We start from the raw sequence: 25662 nt of genomic DNA on the forward strand, positions 1-25662 counted from the left end.
CGTTGTTGTCGTCGTTGTCACTGTTAAGAACTGAATTGTGTCCCCCACCCAAAATTTGTAATGCCTTAGCCCCCAGTGTGACTGTTTTTGGAGACAGGGCCATTAAATAGGTAATTAAGATTAGAGGAGGGCAATGGAGGTCCTCAAAAGAGGTATGGAGGTTCCTCAAAAAATTAAAAACAGAGCTACTGTATGATACAATAATCCCCCTTCTGGGTATACTATACCTGAAGGAAAACTACCTTGAACAGATATCTGTGCCCTCTTGTTTATCATACCATTATTCCTAATGGCCAAGACATGGAAGCTAAGTGTCTATCAATGGATGAATGGATGAATAAAATATGGTATTATATATAGTGGAATATTATATGGCCATATAAGAGAAGGAAATCCTGCCTTTTTGTGGCAACATGGTTAGACCCTTAAGGCATTATACTAAGTGAAATAAGTTAGACAGGAAAAGACAAATACTGTGTGTTCTCATTCATATGTAAACTCTAAAAAAGCCAAAGTCAAAGAAATAGAGTAGAATGGTGGTTTCCAGGGACTAGGGGTGGGAAGGAAATGAGATGCTGGTCAAAGAGTACAAACTTCCTGCTATAAGATAAATAAGTTCTGGGGATCTAATGTATAGCAAGGTGACTATAATTAATAATATTGTAATATGTACTTGAAAATTGTTCAAAGAGAGTAGACCTTAAAAGTTACCACCACACAGAATTTATAATTATTTGAGGAGATGGAAGTATTAATCAAATTTATTGTGGTAATCTTTTCACAATGTGTACACATACCAAGTCATTATATTGTATCCCTTAAACTTACCTATGTCATCTGTTATAATATCTCAATAAAACTGGAAAAATATTTTTAAAAATACCCAGAGGTAAAATTATGTGCTCTGTCGAATCTGCTGCAAATTCCATGGGAATCAGATTGTTTATGAGTTGGTAATTTTTGAGGCAAGGCAAAATCCACATGGGAGTAGATATTTCTACCCTCCTTTTGTATAGTATTTTTAAAATTCAAACAAATTTTTAATAAAAATGGTACATTCAGTTCAGTGTTCACATAACAATGCTTAGAAAACAAAACATTACAAATGTTTTTAACTTAAATAAGACCATATGGGCAGACCCTAATTCAATATAACTGGTGTCCTGATCAGAAGAGGGAAAAACACCAGGGATGCATGCACAAAGAGAAAAGACCATGTGGATACACAGCAACAAGGTGGCCATCTGCAAACCAAGGACAGAGGCCTCAAGAGAAACGACGTTGCTGGCACCTTGATCTTGAACCTCCAGACTACATAACTGAGGAAATACATTTCTGTGTTTAAGCTACCCAGTCTGTGGTATTCTGTTATGGTAACCCTAGAAAACTAATACAGTCACTATCACTATTATCTGGTCCAAGTCATTTTGCCAACTAAAGGCAGTGGCAAGATGAGGACCAGCCTCAATGCTCTTTCCACCACCTCCTCCTGCCATATGATCTCCCCAAATTCTCTATTTGGTCTCTTATACTAAAACACTAGCTCCTTATCTGGCAAGAAGAGGCTAAGTAAGCTATTATTCAAGAAATTAGAAAGTGTAAGAAAGTTGTAAATCTGAGAGGAAATCAAGTGTCTCTGTCTCAAAGAGAGATGCTAGTTCTGAAATTTATACCCTCTCCTACAGACACCCAATAAGCTCAAACAGGTCTAAAGTAGCTGCATTAAGGAAGCCTGGAGTTGAGGCCCCAGGCTGGGCCTCCAGGTCACAGGCTAGACTCAATACACAGGTAGCATCTCTTCACCAGAGAAGGAGCATTCCAAAGAGCTGGCCTAGACCTTGATCCATAACCAGACTTCAAGTCACCTCAAGTCACCTTAGCAGTGCTAAGCCTGCCTGGGATTCTCTCTCCCTTTATCTCTGCCCCTCCCCTGCTTGTGCACACTATCCCTCCCACCTCCTCTCTCAAAATAAATAAATAAACTTAAAAAAAATTTTTTTAATCCACCAGAGATCAACAAATAGGCTCCGTACAACTAGATAGCCACATGCAAAAGAATGAAGCTGGACCCTTCTCTCTTATCATATACAAAAACTGACTCTAAATGAATCAAAGGCCAAAATGTAAGTGCTAAAGCTATAAAAGTCTTCGAAGAAAACATAGGGATACATCTTCATAACCTCAGATTTGCCAATGAATTCTCAGATGTGACATCAAAAGCATGAGCAACAAAGAAAAAAGAGATAAATCGGATCTCATAAAAATTAAAAGCTTTGTGCATCAAAGAATACTATCAAGAAAATGCAGAGACAATTCACAGAATGAGAGAAAATATTTGCAAATCATATATCTGATAGAGGCTTAAATCTAGGATACAGAAAGAACTTTTATAACTCAATAACAAAAAAGACAAATAATCCAGTTTAAAAATTGGCAAAGGATCTGAATTGACATATTGCCAAAGAAGCTATACAAATAACCAATAAGCACATGAAAAGATGTTCAACATCATTAATCACCTAGAAGATGAAAATCAATATCACAATGAGATACCACTTCACACCTACTAAGATGGTTATAGTTAAAAATATGAACAATGACAAGCATCAGTAAGGATGTGGAAAATTCAGGACCCTCATGCACTGCTGGAGGGAATGCAAAATGGTGCGCTTTCTAAAACAGTCTGTCAGTTCTTCAAATGGTTAAACATGTAGTTTAACTGCAAACATGTAGTTGGCATGTACCCAACAATTCTACTCCTAGTATTTACCCAAGAGAGATGAAAATATATGCCCACACAAAAACTGGCCTATTGTTTATAGCAGTTTATAGCAGTATTATTCATAATAGCCAAAAAGTGGAAACAACCTAAATGTCCCTCAATTAATAAATGGATAATTTAGTATACCCATACAGTGGAATAGCAAATGGAATATAAAAAAGAAAGACATACTGATACATGCTACAAGGTGGATGAATCTTGAAAACATTATGCTAAATAAAAGAAACCAATGACAAAAATCAAATATTGTATGATTCCATTTGTATGTCATGTTCAGAACTGGCACATCTATAGGGAACAAAAAGTTGGTTCATGGTTTCCTAGAGTTGGAGGCCTAGGGGTAAAGTATGGAAGTTCTTTTGGGAGTAGGAAAAATGTTCTAAAATTGACTGTGATAATAGTTGAGCAACTCTGTGAATAAAGCGGATTTTACACTGTAAATGGGTGAATTGTATGGTATGTGAATCTTATCTGTTCCCCAAAAAATCCACCAGTCCCTTCAATGTTCAGACCCTTTTTTCTCAGTCTTAAACATTCCATATTTTATACTTGTTCCACCAGGAGGCCCATTTGCAATGCACAAGTACACCTCTGTATGACCTTGCAGGTCGAGCTCTTATTTGCAATCTTGTGCTCTTGGCCTTTCAAATTCCCTACATATCCACAGTTCTCCCTAGCATCCTAAGGAACATTTTATTTTCCAGAATTCTGTCATAGTGATCCAGTTTCTCCACAATCTTGCCATACCAAGATAACTATTTGGTATCTTAATCACAGATATCAAGTCTATTTCCAATAAAGCCAAAGTGAAAAGGTTGAGATCAAACTTCCGTTCTGAAATCTTTTGCTTCCAGCAGATGGATGTCCCAGCTACAGGTGGAATGTTTGTTGCACAAAGAACATACATTTTCTTCCCTACTTTCAGATACTAACAGTTCAGATATCCAGTAAGGTTTGGTATCTCTAAATGTACTTTATTAGAATCAAAAAGTAAATTGCCAGAGTGGAAGCTATCTGAATAACCAGCAAGAAAACAACAGATTAACCTCCCAGCCTATGCTTATAATGAACAATTTCCAAGTTTCTAGTAGTTAACTGTTTGTAAATACAATACAATATACCCATTCAAAAATATCTGTCTTTCTTGAGCTTCCAAACTCAGTTATTATGAGTTTTGTGCCATGTGCATCTGCTCCTTAACTGTAAACCAGATTGTCATGGTGTCATAAAATATCTCCTTGAAAAAGTGCAGTTAAAGAGCTCTTTGAGAGCTCAAGTAATTCAGCCTACCTTTCTCAGGAAGAAAAGAAAGGATCAAAGTAAAGAAACACACACACATACACACACACACACACACACACACACACACACACACACACAGTAAGATGATAGAATAGGGATCTTGGCTTTTGTTATAGCTACATTTCCTCCCACCTCTCCTGCACATCTCCTTACTTCTCCCCAAAAATATAATTCCATGGAAAACAACAGGGTGATTTTTTTTAATAAAGAGGGGAAAAAGAGAAGACTAGAAACAAATATGCCATCTGTTGACAATGGATAATTCTGGATACTGAGTATATGAATAGACTTTAATTTTCTTCCTTTTATTTTTCTGTATTTTTAATTTTCAAAAATAATTTTTAGATAAACAAACTTTTAAAAAGGTCTGTTCCCACAACCCCAACTCAGAAACTATTTCAGTATAATGTCCTGGCAGGCCCTGGCCCCAGAAACAAATGAGAAATGTTGTAATTTTTCTTTGGAAATCTTTTTGTCCCCTTCTCCCTTTTCAATATTCTCTCTCCCCCATCTACTGTCCCAGCTTGGTTGTATAATCTTACATTCCCACCAACAATATATGAGTGACCCAGTTTCTCCACAATCTTGCCAGTATTTGGTGTTATCACTATTTTTTACTTTAGCAATTTTGAGAGGTATATAATGATATCTCATGGTTTTAATTTCTGTCTCCAATACCTAATGATGTTGAACACTTTTCACGTGCTCGTCATCTGTGTACCTCTTCAGAAATGTATGTTCATGTCATTTTCTCATTTTCTAATTGGATTTTTTGGTTTTTTAGTGTTGAGTTTTGAGAGTACGTTATATATTCTAGATACAAGTCCTTTGTCAGATCTGTGACTTGCAACTGTTTTCTCCCAGTGTGTAATTTGTCTTTTTCACTCCTCATAACAGAATATTCACCAAAAAAAATTTTTAATTTTGATAACATTCAATTTTCCCTTTTATTGACTTTGCTTTTGATGTCAAATCTAGGAATTCTTTGCTTAGTTTGAGGTCACAAAGACTTCCTCTTTTTTTCTAAAAGTTTTATGTTTCACATGTAAGTCCACGATCCATTTTGAGTTGATTAATGTGTAAGATGTGAGATGTTGGTCAGTGGTTGAATTCTTACCAATCCAATTGCCCCAGCACCATTTATTGAAAAGGTTATCCCTTCTCCATTGAATTGCTTTGGGTCCTTTATCAATAATTAATTAAAGATATTTATGTGGATTTATTTCTGGCTTCTCTATTCTATTCTATTGATCTGTGTATTTGTACCTGTGCAAATACCATACTGTGGGATTATTGTAGCTGTAAGAAGCCTTAACATCAGGAAGAATAATTTCTCCTACTTTATTCTTCTGTCTCAAATTTGTTCTGGCTATTACAGAGCCTTTCCCTTTCCATATGAATTTTAGCACAAGCTTTTCTGTGTCTACAAAAAACTGCTGAGATTTTGGTAAGAATTACATTAAGCCTATAGATCAATTTAGAGAGAATTGACACCTTTATTGTGTTGAGTTTTCCAATCCACATTTCGTCTCTGCAAATATTTAGAGCTTCTTTCATTTCTTTCATCAGTATTTTATAATTTTCAGCATACAGATTCTGTACTTTTTGTTAAATTTATACATAAGTACTTCTTTTTTACAACAATTGTAAATAGCATTATATTTTTATTTTGGTTGTCAGTATGAAGAAATGCAGTTGATTTTTGTATGTTGATTTTGTATCCTTCAACTTTATTGAACTTACTTAGTTCTAGAAGGTTTTCTTGGTTTTGTTTTTTGTTTTTTGTTTTTGTTTTTTGTCAATTCCTTGGGATTTTCTGTGTAGACAATCATATGCAAATAAAAAGAGTTTCATCTCTTCTTTTCCTATCGATACCTTTTTATTTCTTGTTTTTGCTTTACCACACTGGCCAGAACTTCCAGTACTCTACTGAATAAGAGTAGTGAGAGCAGACATTCTTGCCTGTTCCCAATCTTAGCACAAAAGCATTCAGTCCTTCACCATTAAGTACTATGTTAGCTATAGGTTTTTTTAATAGTTTGAGGAAGTTCATGCCTAATCCTATTATACTAAAAGTTTTTATCATAAATGGGTATTAAATCTTGTCAAATGTTTTTTCTGCCTCAATTCATATTATCATATGATGTTGGACTGGTGGATTACATTGATTCATTTTCAAATAATCAATATGCCTTGCATACCTGGAATAAATACAACTTGCTCATGGTCTATTATCCTTTTTATAAGTGCTGAATTTGATTTGCTAAAATTTTATTGAAGATGTTTGCATATAATTACATGACAGATATTGGTCTATAGTTTTTGGTATGTGTGCTGTCTTTGCCTGGTTTTATAACCAAGGTAATATCTTATAAAATGAGTTGGAAAATATTCCCTCCTCTTATATTTTCTGCAAGATATTATGTAAGTTGGTTTTAATTCTTATTTGAATATATGATAATATTCTCCCAATAAAACCATCTCAGCCTGGAGATTTCTGTTTGGGTAGCTATTTAATCACAAACTCAATTTTTAAATAGTTATAGGACTATTTAGGTTATCCATTTAATCTCAGCTGAGTTTTTGGCCAATTCTGGTTTTTGAGGAATTGGTCCATTTCTTCTAAGTTTGCAATTTCTAAGCATGAAGTTGTAATATTCCCCTACTGTCCTTTTAATACCTACAGCATCTGTGGTGATATCCCATTTCATTCTTGATTTTGGTGATCCATGCACTTTTTTTTTTTTTGTCTTCTTTAGAGTTATCAATTTTATTCATTTTTCTTTTATTTGTTTTTATTTGAGAGAGAGAGCACATGAGTGGAGGAGAGGAGCAGAGGGAGAGAGAGAGAGAGAGAGAGAGAGAGAGAGAGAGAGAGAGAGAGAGAGAGAGAGAGAAAATCTTAAGCAGGTTCCATACTCAGCACTCAATGCAGGGTTGATTCCACAACCCTAGGATCAAAACCTGAGCTGAAACCAAGAGTCAGACCCTCAACTGACTGAGCCACCCAGGCGCCCTTCATTGATTTCTTTAGAATAACTTTTATTTCATTAATCTTCTCTATTGTTTTCCTGCTTTTAATTTCATTGATCTCCGCTCTTTATTCTTTCCTTCTATTTTCTTTGAGTTTATTTTGCTCTTCTTTTTCTAGTTTCCTGAGATAGAAACTTTGATGATTGATTTGAGATCTTTCCTCTGTTCTAATGTAAGCATTTAGTATTATAAATTTCCCTCTCGGCATTGCCTCCCTCAAATATCGATACATGTTGTTTTCGTTTTTTTTCAGTTCTATGTACATACTTGTAAAAATTTCCTTTGAGGTTTCCCCTTTGACTCATGAATTCTTTAGGACTATATTGTTTAATTTCCAAGTGTTTGGAGATTTTCCTGTTGTTTTCTGTCACTGGTTTCCAGTTTTATTCCATTATGGTCTAAGAACATACTCTATACAATTTCAATTCTTTTAAATTTGGTAAAATTTATTTTATGACCCACAATATAGTCTTTTTGTGTGTGACAGTGTTCAATGGGTGCTTGAAAAGAATGTATATGCTGCTATTATTGGGTTAAGTATCAAAAATATCAATTAGATCCTATCGTTTGATGGTTTATTCAAACCATCTAGCTTCTGTCTACTAGTTCTATCAATTGTTGAGAGGGTGTTGAAGTCCCCAATTATTGAATATTTCTCTCCCCCACCAACCATGCTATTCCTACTTTTACCAAAGGGTCCAATATTTTCCCTTCTGTAACTTAGTCTCATAGGGTTCAAGGCACAGGAGCCATTCTATTAAGGACTATTGGCATTTTAAACCAAGACCCTGAACACTGGTGAAATGTGATAAAACCCAAGCCTGGGACTTGCTGAAGGTAGATGCCAGAAGACATGTAGTCACCTATCAAAGTTGGTCCATGAAGCAGCAGATGAGGCAATCAGGCAACGCCAACATTAGTTCCAACCAATAGGCTAGAAGTGGTGAAGAGTTCAATGGAACAGCCACCAGTCTGGGCCTTAACCAACAACCAAAGTCAGGAACCAGCCAAGAAGCCCAAGAAGTGTCAGGATCCAGCACCTGAAGAGGACATATGGGGGTCTCGCTTAATTTCATCTAAGCCCTGATGGCCTAGGACTCTTATGAGAGGATCAAAGAGCCCATTCGTAGCCATACTGTTGTTCATCTTAAAGGTATTCATATCTTTCAAAGTAACCCAAAGGAATTAATTGCTCCTGAGACAATTTTCAGCATCATCAACAGAATGATGGGGAGGATATTTTAAAGTATATTTCCTGGCTATCCTAAAATCATACTCCATGAGTCTCATCTTATTTGATCCATACATCTCATTAGCCCTGGCCAGGGGCAGAAATGCCTATTAAAAAAATCATTAGGCAAGCTAAGGTCTGGGCACAGAGGCAGGAAAAAAAAGTAACTTAGGGAAAGGATAAAACTTCTACAAATTTGGTGAATAGGATGCCTAATAACCTACAAACCTACCTACTTATTCAAGATTTCTGATAGGCAGAAGACTAAAGATAGGCATTTTCTAAAATTGTGGTGAAATACACATAACATAAAATTTACCGTCTTAGTCATTCTAAACTATACAGTTCAGTGGCATTGAGTACATTTACCTTTTTGTGCAACCATCACCACTACCCATCTCCGGAACTTGTTCATCATCCCAAACTGAAATTCTGTATACATTTAACAGTAATTTCCCATTTCTCCCTCGCCTCAGCCATGGGCAACCTCCAATCCACTATCTGAGAAGATGGCCATTTTAATAGACCTTCATGCTTAACCTACCATGTATGTTATTCAATTGGCGATAACTCAGAAATAATGCTAACAATGTTCTTAACCACACTGGCAAATTGCTGGTGATTCTTGTCCTTTGATAACAACATTCCAACCTACATTCCACGAAACCCAGTTCGAAACCCTGTTCTTTTCTTACACATCTGGGGAAAGGCTTGTCCTTAAATGTACAAAAGTGTTCTGCCTGTGATCTGGCCTGGAGCAGTGTCCTCGATGTAATGTCACAGCACCCTGGATAGAACTCAAGGGAGAGAGCCACAAGAGGAGCTGAGAGCTCGACTTCCTTACTCAGAAATGGGAGAGTCAACAGCTTTATTCATCTCACAACCACCCCAAAGTCAGGCCTTCACATTGCACCACGGTGACTTGCCCCATCTCGGGCCTCACATCTCTGCTCTCTCAGGTCTCAGAATTTCCCAAGATAAGGCTTAGTGATGTGCTGCCTTAAAGAAGTTCCAGGGCACCTTCACAATCCTTCCCACACCATTGGTGCCAGTCTAATATGTGTCCAGAAAGAGATGAAACAGAACACCCCCATATGAGATTACTGATTTATTTTATCACATATTTTAAATGAGTCACAAAGTCTACACTAAAATAAAGTGGAACCGAGGCATTTGCAAAAAGCACCACTCCCATAGTAAATGAAAGTCTAAATACACTGAATTGGATCACTGCCTCATGAAACCAAGGCACTATGTAGTGATAATGTGCTACTACAATTCAGTACTGGGCCCCAACAATAAAGCCAGGACTGTAATTACTATAATGACCTCCCACTGCTATTGTGTCTTTAATTAAGTCTTTATCAGTAGGCATTTGCCACTTAAACCTAACTCACTGTAACTACGGCAGCGTATCATCTACATTTTCACAAAGAATTACTGAATCATATTTCTGTCACAAAGATGAAAGGGAATATTTTAGCTCAAGTACCATTTCCAGACAAGCTGCATCAAGAAAAATCAAGCTGTCCTTTAGCAGCACTTTCTGACAAGTGAAACTCAACTGAGAGATGCCAAGAGGTCTTGCGTGTGTGTATGTTTTGGCTTCGCTGAGCTTCTTTTTAGCACAACTCCACTCCCTGTCTACGTAAACTCCAAAAAAAGAATGACACCAAATTAATAACACACTTGATTACATACAATTTCTTGAGGCGGCAGGGCTGAGACATTCACATGAGGCCCTGCAATGCCAAGGTGCCCCAAGGTGCACGGTGGTGACTGACAGAGCTGGGTGTAAGTCTGTAACTCACACCTCTCAGCGACGTGCTCTTCCCATTCCATGGTGAGGCCACTTCCGTTGCTGAGAAGGCCCATTTTACCCAGCAAGGCACACTAGAAGTACCCTGGGCCTAAAGAGACCACATTTCAAGTTCAAGTTTCCAGTCCTAATCACTTCCTTACGTCAGATGGCTTTTCGACACAGCCCAGTTGATGGGTCAGACAACCCTCTGTCAGAAAAAGCTGCCCCAATCCAAGGCCTCGCCATGGGGTTCCAAGGTTTTAGCCAGGGCCTCGACCTGCAGAACTTGCCTCTTGGTGAGGAAGACTCTGATCTTCATTCCTCTGAGGCTACTTGATTGACTTAGGACACAGGAAGAGCCCCACCCCACCCCACTATCTCCCTGCCTCATTGGCCAACAAGTCTGAACTGCACTGGCCTCCAGCAAGTGGCCAGGCTGAGGTGTCATTATTTGTGCTTTCACACATGAAAAACTTTTTGGCTTTAAAACCTGCTCCTCCAGGTATTATGCTTAGTGAAACAAGTCAGTCAGAGAAAGACAGATGTCACATGATTTCACTCATATGTGGAAGTTGAGAAACTTGAGAGATGATCATAGGGGAAGGGAAGGAAAATTAAGATAAAAACAGGGAGGCAAACCATAAGAGACTCTTAAATACAGAAAACAAACTGAGGGTTGGTGGGGGGTGGGGGTGGGAGGCATGGGCTAAATGGGGGATGGCCATTGAGGAGGGCACTTGTTGGGCTGAGCACTGGGTGTTATACGTAAGTGATAAATCACTGCATTCTACTCCTGAAGCCAGGACCGCACTGTATCTTAACTAACTTGAGAATAAATAAATAATAAACAAACAAAAATAAAACCTGCTCCTCCAAAGGGCATAAATTGATGAAGGGTGTTCACATTATAGGAGTGGGTGCTGAGGGGCAGCAGAACCCTCCCTCTCATGAGGGCTGGAAGGGGAGGTGGAGTTCAAGGGAGGGAGGCTAGGATGTCTCTGGGGCATGAGTGGCACCACTGTTCTAGAAACTCAAGGACATGAACTGGCCCTGCAGCCCCGCTTTACTCCAACAGACATGTAGGCACCAGAGATGTCGATGACTTTCTGCTTATTTATTTGAATGATTCTGACTCCACTTGGGGAAACCTGATGCTGCCACCAATTGCAGCCTTTTTCAGTGTCATCTTTGGCCACAACTGCTCTCCCTTCCCTTTCAGTTCTAATTTCACTTTTAACAACATAAAGGCTGTAGCTGAACACAGAAGAACTGAAAATGAGAACAAAATGGAGAGGGAGGGAGGAGGCATGCTTCCTGGAGGGACCCGGGGTAATTCTGTTCAATTTTCTCCCACATATTTGCACCCGTCAGGAGCAGCTCAGATTTTCCCACCTTGGCAGGGCCGCCTGCTGAGACGGCCTGCCTGGCCCTGGTGTGGCCACTGCTGCTGGCCTGCTTCCACCACCATGCTGCCTGCACTGGGGGCAGCCAAGCCTGCAAAATCAGCTGACGGTTCCACCTTCGGAAAAGAAATCCAAACTGTCCCCAGCCCGGAATTCAGCAATAATTGCAAGATGTTTCACGAAGCTTGTTTCTGCCTATTGAACAAACACAGCCCTCCAGCCTAGAATCTACTCACTTCTGATGACATAAGTGATACCAGGAAGCTGGACTTAGTCTTTGAATGCTTTCAGACACAGCTTCTTCCTCCTCGCTTGTCTTTGTTCTATAAAGGGCTCTTCTCAGCTATGGACGTGTTAGTGAGCCTCCAGATAACCCTGTCACCAGGGTCCTGCAGGTGCCACTTCGCTTTGCTTGTCCCTCCCCGGCTGACCACCGAGCAGTTTCTGCTGCTGTTAGACGAATCCTTCCCCAGGGTATGCACACAGCCAGGATGAATCTTGGCTGATGCCACGGGGAAAGGGGGCCCCCGGGCACAGGGAGTCTCTGTCGATGAGGATCACTGCCACTGTCATCAGCCCACACCCAGGCTGCCACCCTCCTCAACTGAGCCTGCTGCTCTCACAGGGAGCTTAGGCCGACGATTGTTTCTGCTAATGCTCTCAGCTGCTACCTTTTCATCTGACAAAGGACTTGGCCAAGCGATGAAAGACATAAGCCAAAATCCACTCTTTGCCTCATCATACAAATACTTGGCTTTCCTGGGGCCAAGACACCTTCTAGTGATTGACACGTTTCTAGGTTCTTCACCACACCCTGCTGTGGATGCTAGGATGTTTCTCTGAGTAAATGCCAAGATCCTCCCTGGACGGCAAAGGAAATGTCAGAAGCACTGTTCTATTCAGACAGCCTGAAATTATCATATGCCTAAAAAAAAAAAAAAAAACCATATTCACCAGGAAGAATGTCTCTTAGACATGATTTTCACCAAACATAGAGGTAATTCCCGTCCCCCAAACATGGATCTGAGCCCAAAGCACTTCATAAATATTTGCTGAATATAGATAAATGATGTGTACATAAAGGAATAAATGAATTTTTCTCTAGAGAGAGACCTGATTTTCTTCTCCACTCCTTCTATCTCCTTATTGCCAAGCATCGTGTTGTTGAGGATTCATAAAATGCCATGTATTAATTTCCATGTGGAAGGTGAAAGGATAAATGGAAAGTATAAGATAAATAATATTTATTACCATGAAAAAAAATCAGGAGAGAAAAAATGAGATAAAGCTAGGCATAAAGTTAGTTTAGAATACCTGTTCCCAACCTTGTACCTGCATTAGAATCCCCTGAGGAGCTTTCAAAAGTACCGATGCTTGGGGCGCCTGGGTGGCGCAGTCGGTTAAGCGTCCGACTTCAGCCAGGTCACGATCTCGCGGTCCGTGAGTTCGAGCCCCGCGTCAGGCTCTGGGCTGATGGCTCGGAGCCTGGAGCCTGTTTCCGATTCTGTGTCTCCCTCTCTCTCTGCCCCTCCCCCGTTCATGCTCTGTCTCTCTCTGTCCCAAAAATAAATAAAAAATGTTGAAAAAAAAAAAAAAGTACCGATGCCTGAGGGGTGTCTGGGTATCACAGTCAATTGAACATCCAACTCTTGATTTCAGCTCAGGTCATGATCCCAAGGGTCATAAGATCAAACCCCACGTTGAGCTCCACGCTGAGTATGGAGCCTGCTTAAGATTTTCTCTCTCTCCCTCTACCTCTCTATTTCTCTCAAATAAACAATTTTTAAAAAGTACAGATGCCTGAGTCCCACTGCCAGAGATCCTGACTTAATTGGTATAGGCTGTTACCTGACTATGGGGAATCTTTTTAAGTGCCCCAGGTGATTCTACTAGACAGCCAAGTTTAATAAACACTGCTTTACAACACAATTGACCAAAGCTCTGGATACTAGCTAGAGAACAGCAAACTTGACTCTGAGCCTCCTAGCAGCCAAGGTGAAAGAAAGAATACAATCCATTGCACAATCTAGGGTCTAGAAGAAAATCAAACTGCTTGTTTAAAAATGCACTTAATCTTGAGACAGACCAGAAAGAGATTTGTTCTCATGAGGCAGACATGGAATGAACCAAGTAATAACATCTTCAGTGGTGTCCCTACCATATTCAATCAATATTTACTGAGCACCTACTAAGAGACAAAAAAGATTGACAGACTGAAACTTTGTGTCCAATGTCAATTAACAGTTACTATTAAGTGCTGTTCTGCCCTTACATCCATTGCCTCATTTAATCCTCACAACCACCTGAGGAGGTGGCCATTTTATACTTTATGGAAACTGAGGGTAACTGACTGGCCTAACATAGCATGTGCAATAAGTGGAAAGCTAGGATTCCACACTGGGGACTGTCTAACCCCAGATTCCATGCTCTCAGCCACTGTATTATAGACCTGGGAGTAAATGTGATAATAACTTTCATAGGACTCTATCTTAAAAGTACACTAAAGTGTGAGATGGCAACATTTTTCTAATCACCACTTGGTTAACACAAATCGTTAAAGAAGTTAGAACCGCGTGGCTCAAGCACTACTAAAATTACAGATGCATTTATCCTGTACCTCAACAAAGGTATTCCTACAAGCATACCAGCACACATGGGACATCCCTGCCACGTTATTCGTTGTGCCATTATTCCTGACAGCAAAAGACTAAACACAATGCAATAATGTACTGACTGAATAAATGATGGTACATCCATGGAATGGAATATTGTGCAATTCTAAAAAATGAGAAAGCTCTTTATGTTCTGATGTTAAGAATGAAAAAACAAGGTTCAAGACAATGTATATACAGTTGCCTCTTGAACAACACAGCTTTGAACTGAGTTGGTCCACTTATACATGGCTTTTTTTTAATACTTATTTATTTTTGACAGAGAGAGAGAGAGCGAGCAGGGGAGTGGCAGAGAAAGAGAGAGAATCCCAAGCAGGTTCCATGCTGTCAGCACAAAGCCCGAAGCAGGGCTTGAACCCACAAACCATGAGATCATGACCCAAGCAGAAATCAAGAGTCAGATGCTTAACTGATTGAGCCACCCAAGCGCCCCTGTACAGATTTTTTTCTTAATACAATACAGTACTATAAGTGTATTTTCTTTTCCTTGTGATTTCTTCATAACATTTTCTCTTCTTTAGCTTACTTTACTATAAGAATACAGTATATAGTACACATATGAAATATGTGTTAATTATTTTATTGGTATGATTTCTGGTCAGTAGTAGGCTATCATTAGTTAAGTTTCAGGAGAATCGAAAGTTACATGCAGATTTTCTACTGCACAGAAGGTCAGCACCCCCAACCCCCACATTGTTCAAGGGTCAACTGTAATATGATGCCTTTGGGGTAAGAAAGAAAGAAAATCAATAATATATATTAATAGTTGCTTATATTTCCACTAAAAACCACCAGAAAAAAATAAGAATCTAATAACATAGGTTGCCCACAGAAATCAGGGAAGGGGCAAACAAGATGGATAGGGACAAAGGAGAGAACAAGATTCTAAGCCCATATTTTTATATTCAATTTTTTTCAAACTCATAAAAGTATTACCTATTCAAAAATAGAAAATATGAAAAAGAGAGCTATGTGAGGGCTGACATCCCTCCACTAGTAAATAGTAGAGCTGGAATTTGTACCCAAGTCTATCTGTTCCCAAGTCCATATTCTTGACACCATAGAACCCTGCCTTCTCCCAAACTCAAGCAACTTACCTACAGTTAGGCAGCCAGCATGACTGACCCGGTTGCATAGGACCCCACTTCTACTCTTAGGTCTGCAACTGGAGGCTCCAACACATCAATTCATTCAAGTTTGCTGGGTTTTATTATTATTTTTTTTAAATCTCCATTAAAGAACTGGCTAATAGCAACAAGTCAGAGTGGGAAGCCATCTGCAAAGACAGGTAAGCCCTCATAAAGATAAAGTGAGTGAGTTTACATTTACAGCCCTTTGTCATCCAAGTATTTAGAGCTCATTTGTTTTTAGGGTGAGTTGTGTGCTATAAGCCCTCTTAGTAACAAATAACAATACCTTCCAAACTCATTATACCTGTCGGCCTGGTTTATGGCCATGCCTTGGCTTATGTTAAGGAAAAGCCTGCTTCTGCCAATACAGAGCAAGGAGGCTGTTCTATAATGAATAGAAATTTCAAACAAAATTTAGAACTTTATAGTCTACACTGATTTGCAATGATGTGTCAAAAGAAAGAAAGAAAGAAGAAAGAGGTTTCAAAGGGAAAAAAAAAAAGGTCATTTTCTACTCTCGACTTCTTTTTTCAAGTTTGAAATTATCCAAAGCTGCCTGAGAAGATATTTAGAAGAATCATTTTCAACATCTGAAGCACAATCAGCAGAGCTATCCCCAGAAGATATAGCTGATCTGAAAGTGTATAAAATTCCCCCATTGTCCACCATGCTGGAGGAGCATGTTAAGGAGATAATGGGTGGTGCCCTTGGTCTTGACAGACTAGATCCTCTTCTTTCCAAGATATAGCTTTCTGTATTATAGTGAATCTTGCCTAACCAGTTGCTTAACTAGTCTCCCTCTTCTTTACTTGGAGGGTACAAAGATGGATCAATGTTCCTTCTCTCTTCTGAACCCAGGCCAGCCATGTTTGCTTTGCTCCCAAGAGAGTAAAGCCTGGCATTTGTATTCTTTCTAGGTCTGGTTGGAGAAAAAGAATTATTCTAGGTAGAATTAATGTTATAAAAGTGGCCCAGATTGACAATACACTGGACTTTAAATTCAAATATGTAGAACCCAGGTCTGTTTGACACAAGATTATGAAATGAGAGACTATTGTTGTCAGCATTCCTCAAGTCCCCCCTTTCTGGACCCATTCCCCCTTGTTCTTGTTAACCTAATAAACCCACTCAGTTCAGTTCCAACTTGGGGACCTATCATGTGCCACTTCCATGGTCTTAGAAATATGATGGGGGCTGGAGTAAGACAGCAGACTCCTTAAGTGATCACTCCAACAAAGTACAGTGAATACTACACTAGAGGTGCCTAGAATGTACAAGAGGAGCACAGAGGAGGGACTCTGGGAGGTCAGAGAATGCATCCTCAAGGAGGTGACCCTTGAGTCAAAGTTTGAAGGTTCCATAGGAGCGAGCCAAGGACTAGATTCAGGTAAGCCTCTTCACTTCAAAATGCCACCAGTGCCAGGTAGCTTTAGACTGTTCCCAGTCCCCAACAATTTACATGTCCTATAAATTTACCTGTCATCTTCTCAGAGCCTAGCTTTCTGCCAGTACCCATGTATTCAAATGATTTGAGGTAAGGTGTTCCCAACTTTTGGAAGTTACTGTTCTATCACTCCCCAACAGCACTTATATTTTTAAAGTGCCCTTAATTCACTAACCTACCCAGGCTGAAGGTACTTTTGCCTAGGGGAAATTTCTAGCACACCTCCAGTTCCTCCTCTTAGATTGTGACCTGCATAGCAAATACTATGGTGGAATACATTTAAATAGCCTGAAACCACCATCACATTTAAATTTTTTTTAATGTTTATTTATTTTTGAGACAGAGAGAGACAGAGCATGAATGGGGGAGGGTCAGAGAGAGAGGGAGACACAGAATCTGAAGCAGGCTCCAGGCTCCGAGCTGTCAGCACAGAGCCTGATGCGGGGCTCGAACTCACAGACCATGAGATCATGACCTGAGCCGAAGTCGGACGCCTAACCGACTGAGCCACCCAGGCACCCCCACCATCACATTTAAAATGGGACTCCATGAAAGGCAATCCCCTGATGTCTGTTCCTCCCCCTCTCCTACCACCTATGGTTCCAAAGTTTCCTTCACATACAAGTCTCTCTTTTGACCTCAAAAAAGATCTGTGCCTGAACCAGGACCAAAGCACCATGCAGGAGGGGGCAGAGCCTTATCTGGAAACTTCTGTGGCTCATGGCATTCTGGCCATACTCCTCTGGTAACCCCCACCAGCTACTTTCGTGTGGTGACAAAAGCTGATAGTTCATGACTTCATACTGTACTCGTGCCATGTTAAACCCTCTGCCTGTGTTGGGATGTTTCATTCTCACAACAGCCTTATAAGTACTGCCATTTCCTCCTTTAAGGAACCAGAAAGTAAAGCCATTTGTTCAACAAATAACTAATGGTAGGTATGAGATTTTAACCCCGGGGAGGCTGACTCTTGAGCCCATGCAGCAGCTGTATCTCAAGCACTTGTAGTGGTAAAGAGTGGAGTCTTCAGGGCCCCAGAACTGCATTTAAATCTCAACTTCACCACTTAACTAAGTTGAATGACAATAGGCAAGCTACTCAGCTGCTCCAAGCCCCAGTTTCCTCATCTGCAAAATAGGACCAGTAACAGAACCTACTTCATTAAGGATGTGGGAGAATAAATGATGCTGTTCCGCATGTAAAGCTTTTGAGATGGGGCCTGGTATTTGGGTGGGGGTTGGGGTGTTCAGAAATGCTATCACGTATTTACGAGCCTGGGTATCCCCTCCCCTAATGTTATGGATGGCAAGGATCGCAAGGATCAAGATTATTGATGTCTTTCTCCCCAGGTACCCAATAGAGTGTCTATCATGTAGCTGGCACTTGAAAAATGTTTGTTGAATGGATGCTTCAACAACACTATTTTTATCTGCTATTTCAAATGATCAAGTAAGGGCCTCCTCTATTTTGACACACAATAGCCTCTTCTGGCTAAATTTTATTCCATTCAGAAATAAATTATCAAGTGTCTAAAGAGATTACTCTCAAATTCTTAAATTAGCAGAGTCGTATGATTTCTTTTCACTATAGAAAAGGAAAGAAAGTTCACCTCCCTTCATTCACCCAAACCTGCTTGGGCTCTTGCTTGCATTTCAGCAAGTTCCTCACTTTCAAGTATAAGGATAGAAATTTCCAAACTAAAAAATGCCCAGGTTGGGAAGGGGAATGGGTTTTTCACTTTGTAAGAAGATTTATAGTTTCTTGAAATGTCGATGTTTCCTTTAAAGTTTACTTTCTCCTGGAGAAAATGGAGAAAAATTTGGCTTATCTGGACTATCTTAGAAGTGTATTCATTTTGTAAAGTGAGGCATACTCTCGTTGAACAGAGGTAGTTCATCACTCAGAAACACCCTCCATACCACCCTTCCAAGCAGCCTGCAGGTGTCCTGCCCCCTAGCTGCAGAGCACACACCTCATGCTCTAGGCTCTACCACTGCTCTAGTCAATGTCAGTTGCCTGTTCCCAAATCTCCCCACAACACCCCCAGCCCCATTGCTGGCTCCACTGAGCTAATCCTGAATGTTCAGCAAGCATCCTGCTTAGTCAGCTTACTAGCATCCTGGGGCTGCTGTAACAAAGTACCACAGACTGAGTGGCTTAAAACAACACAAGTTTATTCTCTCAAAATCAAGGAGATGGTGGGCCCATGTTCCTTCTGAAGGCTCTAAGGAAAAATCCTTCCCTGTCTTTCGTATCTTCTGATGGTTGTCAGCAATCCTATTTGCTCCTTGACTTACAGACACCTCTCTCCAATCTCTGTCTCTGTCTTCACACAGCCTGATCCCCCATATGTCTATATGTGTATGTTCAAATTTACCTATTCATGTTAAGACTCAGTCATATTGGATTTATGGCTCATCCTAATCCAATCTGGCCTCATCTTACCATGAGCATCTTCGATGACTACTTCCAGATAAGATCACATTCACAGGTTCCAAATGGACCTGAATTTGTGGGGGACACTATCCAACCCAGCATGGTAAGGAATCATACTGGTAGAGAGACGACTCCGCAGCTAAAATTGGGGTATGATGTAAAAACTTTCAGGATAAAAAGCCTCCTTCCCCTCCACAAAAAAAAAAAAAAAAAAAAAAAAAAATTACACTGCTTATATTCCACCATTTTAGAGTTTCCTTTTATTCTTGATGCCTTTCTAGTGCCAAATAAAATAAAAGCAAAACGTGCAATATTGCAAACACTGTCTGGAGGGATGGCATTCATAAATCATCATCTCACACTTGAGTGGTCATTAGCCCCTTTTTAAGCATGACTACTAGCAGAAACAAGGTTCTGTCAGAGTGAGCCAGGATCTGTGGCTGGAAGGGAACTGGTGGCACAGGACACTTAAGTACCAAGACACCAAAGACAGACATGGAGTTAGTACCACTCTGGGAAAACTGCCAGGTCTCAGTGAGACCAGAGCACCAGAGACCAGCTGCCAGAGACCAGGCATCACGAGGGGACAGGCAGGAATATAGTTCATGTTCATGCTGGTTTGCATTTATGAACCACCTACTGTATCCCAGGATCCATGCTTGGTGCTTCCATTGAGCCCTCACAATAGCCTCAGTATGAAGAGCCCATCATCTCTAACTCACAAATGAGGAAGCTAAGACTCGAGGGAGTCAGAGAGCTGGGAAAAGTTTGGGAAGTAAGCAGTAATGACTAAGTTCAAGCATAGGTGCTGACATCTTCTGCCACATCACAGAGGAGAGAAGAGGCAACCAATCTGAATCCAAGATTCCCAGTCTCACTTCTGCTGGGAGCCAGTCCAGCTCACAGCTCTCTTGCTGTATATGTGGGTTTGCTCTTTTCCTGCTTTTGAATTGGCAGCCGTTTTCTATCACATTTCCAATGTGCCTCTGTGTGCATGTTGGAAAGAGGGAGAAAGAGAATATATGGGTCAATATAAGCAGACTCTTAAAAGCTTATACTTTATCATTGTAATAATCATAATATATTTTACTTTACAGCCACTCATAACTGAAGCCTCTGGGCACCCTAACAAAAATAGCTAAAAGAAAAAAGGAAATTATATTAAACAAAGGAAATACGACTATAAAACCCCAATAGCCAGGAAACTAAATGAACAACATAAAACCTCCAAACAACAAAACTACAATGAAACCAAGAGGGGAAAGAAACCTTTTCACAAGCTTTACCCTGAAGGATTCCATGCTGTGAGATCACATCTGTTTAAAGCACCATAATTTATCGATATGACATCAAGCCAGGAACCAGCCATTGTAAACCTTTCCCGCAGAAACTCTCAGAAAACTAACCAGGTGGTCGATGGGGTGTGTGTGGGGGGGGGGGGGGGGGCGGGGGGTGTCTGTAGCACGTAGCCAGGGCAACAATGGCTTTAAAATTTTATGTTCAAATACATCTATGCGAAGTTCCAAATCTTGGTACTGAAATGCAAAAATTAGTTCATTCCATGGGCAAGCAGAATTTACAAACAGAACTTTTTTAGCAACAATTTCTTTTTCAGGGATAGTTCATCCATTAGTACCCATTGGTGCCTTCTCAAACTGCTGCAATAAATGGACCATTTTTAGAAATGGATTCTCTTTAGAATTAGCCACTGAGTTACCAAAACTCTGAAGATCTCTGGGGGAGGATCCAAACCCTTTAATTTATAAAACAACTGAGCTACTGAGTCTATCCTCTCATTCTGATTTGCAGTCATTTCAAAATGAGAAACTTCTACTGACCAACGATACCATCATAAACACGTGTTTAGGAACCACTGTCCTCTCCATATTTGTGCTTTTGAGGACAATATTTCTCCAGCAAGTGCTTCCCACATTTTAACTACACACTTTCCTATTGAATATGGGAAGTAAACCCGCTGGGGAAACATCTTTAAAAGATTTGTAGGGTTAGGATAGCCCAAACATTCACCAAACTATTTGGCTGGCAGAATCAAATAAAATATTAAAATGTGTGATGGGCATCGAGGAGGGCACTTGTTGGGATGAGCACTGGGTATTGTATGTAAGTGATGAATCACGGGAATCTACCCCCGAAACCAAGAGCACACTATATACAATGTATGTTAGCTAATGTGACAATAAATTATATTTTAAAAAATAAAAGAAAAAATGTCAAAAGACACTTTTTCAAAACATTTGTTCATCCTGAAGTACTCCCTATGTTGGCATAGATCTGGCCTCCAAATTAGGACACTCATATCAGAAACATGGACCTAGACCCCAATGTAGTTTCAAGAGTAAATAAAGCAGGTGATTTTTTTTGTAAGTTCTATATATATATATATATATATTGGATACTAACCCTCTATTGGATATGTCATTTGTAAATATCTTCTCCCATTCTGCAGATTGCCTTTTAGTTTTGTTGATCGTTTTCCTTCACTGTGCAGAAGATTTTTATTTTGATGTAGTCCTAATAGCTTATTTTTGCTTTTGTTTCCTTTGCCTCAGGAGACGTGTCTAGAAAGAAGTTGCTACAGCTGATGTCAAAGAGGTTATTGCCTGTGTTCTCTTCTAGGATTTTTATGGTATCAGGTCTCACACTTAGCTCTTTAATCCATTTTCAACTTATTTTTGTGTATAGTGTAATAAAGTGGTCCAGTTTCATTGTCTTGCATGTTTCTGTCCCATTTTCCCAACACCATTTGTTGAAGAGACTGTCCTTTTCCCATTGGATATTCTTTCCTGCTTTGTTGAAGTATTGGCTATATAATTGTGGGTTTATTTCTGAGTTTCCTATTCTATTCTATTGGACTATGTGTCTATTTTTGTTCCTGTACCATAGGTGGGCAAGGATGTGAAGAAAAAGGAGCACTTGTGTGCTATTGGTGGGGATGCAAACCAGTGCAGCCACTCTGGAAAACAGTATGGAAATTCCTGAAAAAGTTGAAAACAGAACTACCCTATGATCCAGCAATCACACTACTTATTTACCCAAAGAATACAAAAACACTAATTCAAAGATATACTAGGTTTACACAGCATTATTTACAATAGCCAAGATATGGAATTTGAAAGCAGCCCAAGAGTCCATCATTAGTGAATAAAGAAGATGTGGTGTGTGTGTGTGTGTGTGTGTGTGTGTGTGAATATTATTCAGCCATAAAAAAGAATGAAATCTTGCCGTTTGCAATGACATAGATGGAGCTAGAGAACATAATGCTAAGCAAAATAAATCAGTCAGAAAAGACAAACACCATATGATTTCACTCATGTGTGGAATTTAGGGAAAAAAAAAAAGCAAAGGGGAAAAGAGAGAGAGAGAGAGAGAAACCAAGAAACAGACTATTAATTATACAGGACAAACCAATAGTTACCAAAGACTACTGGATTGTAGGGTAGTTCTATTTCTAACTTTTTGAGGAACCTCAATACTGTTTTCCACAGTGGCTGCACCAGCTTGCATTCCTACCAACAGAGCACAAGTGTTCCTTTTGCTCCACATCCTTGCCAACACTTGTTGTTTCTTGTCTGCACTTTTTATTTTATTAAAGCCTATGAAATCTTCCAAGGAATAACTCAGGTCTCCATAGAACAACCTGGCCAGTTCTCAGACACATGATTTGATTAAAAGAGCAAGCTGTGGAATCGTCCACATAGGGTGATACCATTCATGTTTGGAAAAAGAAACCACCAAAACAACACTGGATGATTTCTAGAAGCCCACCATCTTATATGTGAGTGTACAGGAAAATGTAAACCAATGCACACAGGCCAAGGCATGAGGGTTGTCTCCTCTGGAAGCAGGCCTGGAGTGGGACACAGTGAGTGAATGGGGACTTTATTTCCTTCATATTTCAGAAGAGACTATATATATATATATATATATATATATATATATATATATATATATATAGTCTATGCATGAGGGAAAAAAACCCTTTAATGTGACAGACAAAAACTACCTTCTAGCTTGTGTCAGGCAATATAGTAACTCTAGAAGAGTCTCTGCCAGTCAACAAACGAGAGGTGGTGTTAAGATGAGGCCAAAACTTGGAGAACCCAGAGTCTCATTCAGGATGATATAACCATGATTTCCCTTATGAACTGAAAATTTCAAAAAGTGGCTCAAAACTTATTTGGAAACAGACCCTGTGGCACTGATATGTAAAGTGGAGTTGCACCTGGTTGAAAACATGGATGGGTTTCTTGCACTCCACCATGTCAACCCAAGGGGTACCAGCTTTGCTTTCCACCATGTACCTGCCAAGTATGGAACATGCACCCACATCAGTACCCAAAAATAGTTTCTGGTGACTCTAATATGGTTGATGACACCCCCTCATGTTAATCACACAGAGTCTTTGGTCCCTTCTCATTTGGAACTGACCTGGTGGACCCATGTTGATCAGGAAGAGTCTTGCTCTCCAGCATTGCTCAATTTAAGCATAAAGAGGCTCCATGAGACTTCCAGAACAGACATTTTCTTCTTATACACACCAGAGGTAAAGGTATCACCATCACACAAAGAGAAAAGAAAATGAAACAACCTCTTACAGCCTGAGATTATCTACTTTTTTGTGTGTTTACTTATTTATTTATTTTGAGAGAAGGGTGCACACACGAGCAGGGGAGGAGCAGAGAGAGAGGGATAGAGAATCCCAAGCAGGGTCCATGCTGTCATCACAGAGCCTGATACAGGGCTTGATCTCACAAACCACAAGATCATGACCTAAGCCAAAATCAAGAGTCAAACACTCAACCAACTGAGCCACCCAGGTGTCCCCCAAAATGTACTTTACTTTAGATGTAGAACAGAAATCAAAGCAAAAATTTTTTTCAAAGGAGGTTACCTATGTCTTCAACTGACTTACTTAGACTGGCCAATCAAAGCAAGAAGACTATAGCAAGATAACTGGGGAGATCACTTGGAACTTGCACCAAAATGACTATGCTGTTTCCTTTAAGAAACACTTTTAAGAAATACATTCAACCACATCAATAACTTAGGAAATAAGGCAGGATCAATGCTCCATGTTTAGTGAAGGGAAGGAGAAAGGCTACCAACATCTAAAATGCAAGAATATCAGAAGGAAGGGTAGACTTCCCCTTCTTCATCCAGACCACTTTACACAAATCAAATCCCAGATAAAGCCTCCTGGAATGAGGCATTAATGGGTGGGCAGAGGGCCTAGTGGCCTGCATGCCTGTCAGTTCATTTGTTCTAAGAGTCAGGCTCCACACACAAAGCTTATTTTAAAAGGAAAACAAGGGGCACCTGGGTGGCTCAGTCGGTTAAGCGTCCAACTTCGGCTCAGGTCATGATCTCGCGGTTTGTGAGTTCAAGCCCTACGTCGGGCTCTGTGCTGACAGCTCGGAGCCTGGAGCCTGTTTCAGATTCTGTGTCTCCCTCTCTCTCTGATCCTCCCCCATTCATGCTCTGTCTCTCTCTGTCTCAAAAAAAAATAAACATTAAAAAAATAATAATAAAATAAAAGGAAAACAAAGTAGGAATTTGAACAAAATTCAGTATCAACTCACTTCAGAAAAAATTTTATGTTGCCATTTTTTTGACTATATAATTTTTTTAAATGGAGTCAGTTTCTACTCAATATGGTAGGCATCATTCAAAAAAAGTCTGAGTTCAGTTTGTGTGTGTGCATGCATGTGTGCGTGTGTGTACGTGTGTGTTAAATCAACATTTGGGTTTAGCAAATTAGTGCAAGTTTGCCTGTCTTCCGTTGTATAGATCAGTTCCAGATCTGTTTTTAAGCACCAAGCTACTGAAGGATTATTATTTTTAGAATTCATATTTCTTCTTAATCCCCTAATCCATTTGGGGGACATGTCCAGATTGTCAACCCAACATACGAGAAAACCTCAATGAAGCAGCAAGAAAAAAAAACAAAACAATAAACAAATAACCATGGGATATATTGTTCGGCTTTTGTTGAGCTTGAAATGTGCCAAGTTGGAAATAGGGGAGAGAGGTTTGTGATATTCCACTGGAACATATTGTCACTGTTATAACCAGCCCACGTTCACCGGAGCTGCCAATTATTCCCCAGCCACCATTTTTTTCCTTTAGATTGATCTCCTGCTTGAGGCTGTTTCACACCCATGACTCTGAAGCTTCCCTAGTGGCATGTTGGCTAATTAAGAGCAAAATCCATCTCTTGATGAAATAATGCTGCCACTGAAAAGGAATTCTACATTTTTTTTAATTCTTAATCAGGCTGGAAGGAGCAGTATTCTAACACTTGTATTAAGCATAGGAAAAAGGTCTATAGCTAGCAATTAGCAATGATGAAAAGGACAGCGATTTAAAGCATGTTGCAGTGACATTTTTATCAAATTAAATGAGTTTGC

The 25662-nt window shown here is 39.8% G+C and overlaps 1 long non-coding RNA gene across 1 annotated transcript; it reads right to left on the minus strand.

Annotated features, from left to right (window-relative positions):
* Nucleotides 1-19483: 19483 nt before the first annotated feature.
* On the minus strand, nucleotides 19484-23804 carry LOC131486206 (uncharacterized). Its single transcript, XR_009249234.1, has 2 exons — nucleotides 23684-23804; nucleotides 19484-20220 (listed from the first exon to the last, which is right to left on the minus strand). It is a non-coding gene; the product is annotated as an uncharacterized LOC131486206 (long non-coding RNA).
* Between the last annotated feature and the right edge of the window lie 1858 nt (nucleotides 23805-25662).

Source organism: Neofelis nebulosa, chromosome 9 (genome assembly GCF_028018385.1).
Source record: "Neofelis nebulosa isolate mNeoNeb1 chromosome 9, mNeoNeb1.pri, whole genome shotgun sequence".
NCBI lineage: Eukaryota > Metazoa > Chordata > Mammalia > Carnivora > Felidae > Neofelis > Neofelis nebulosa.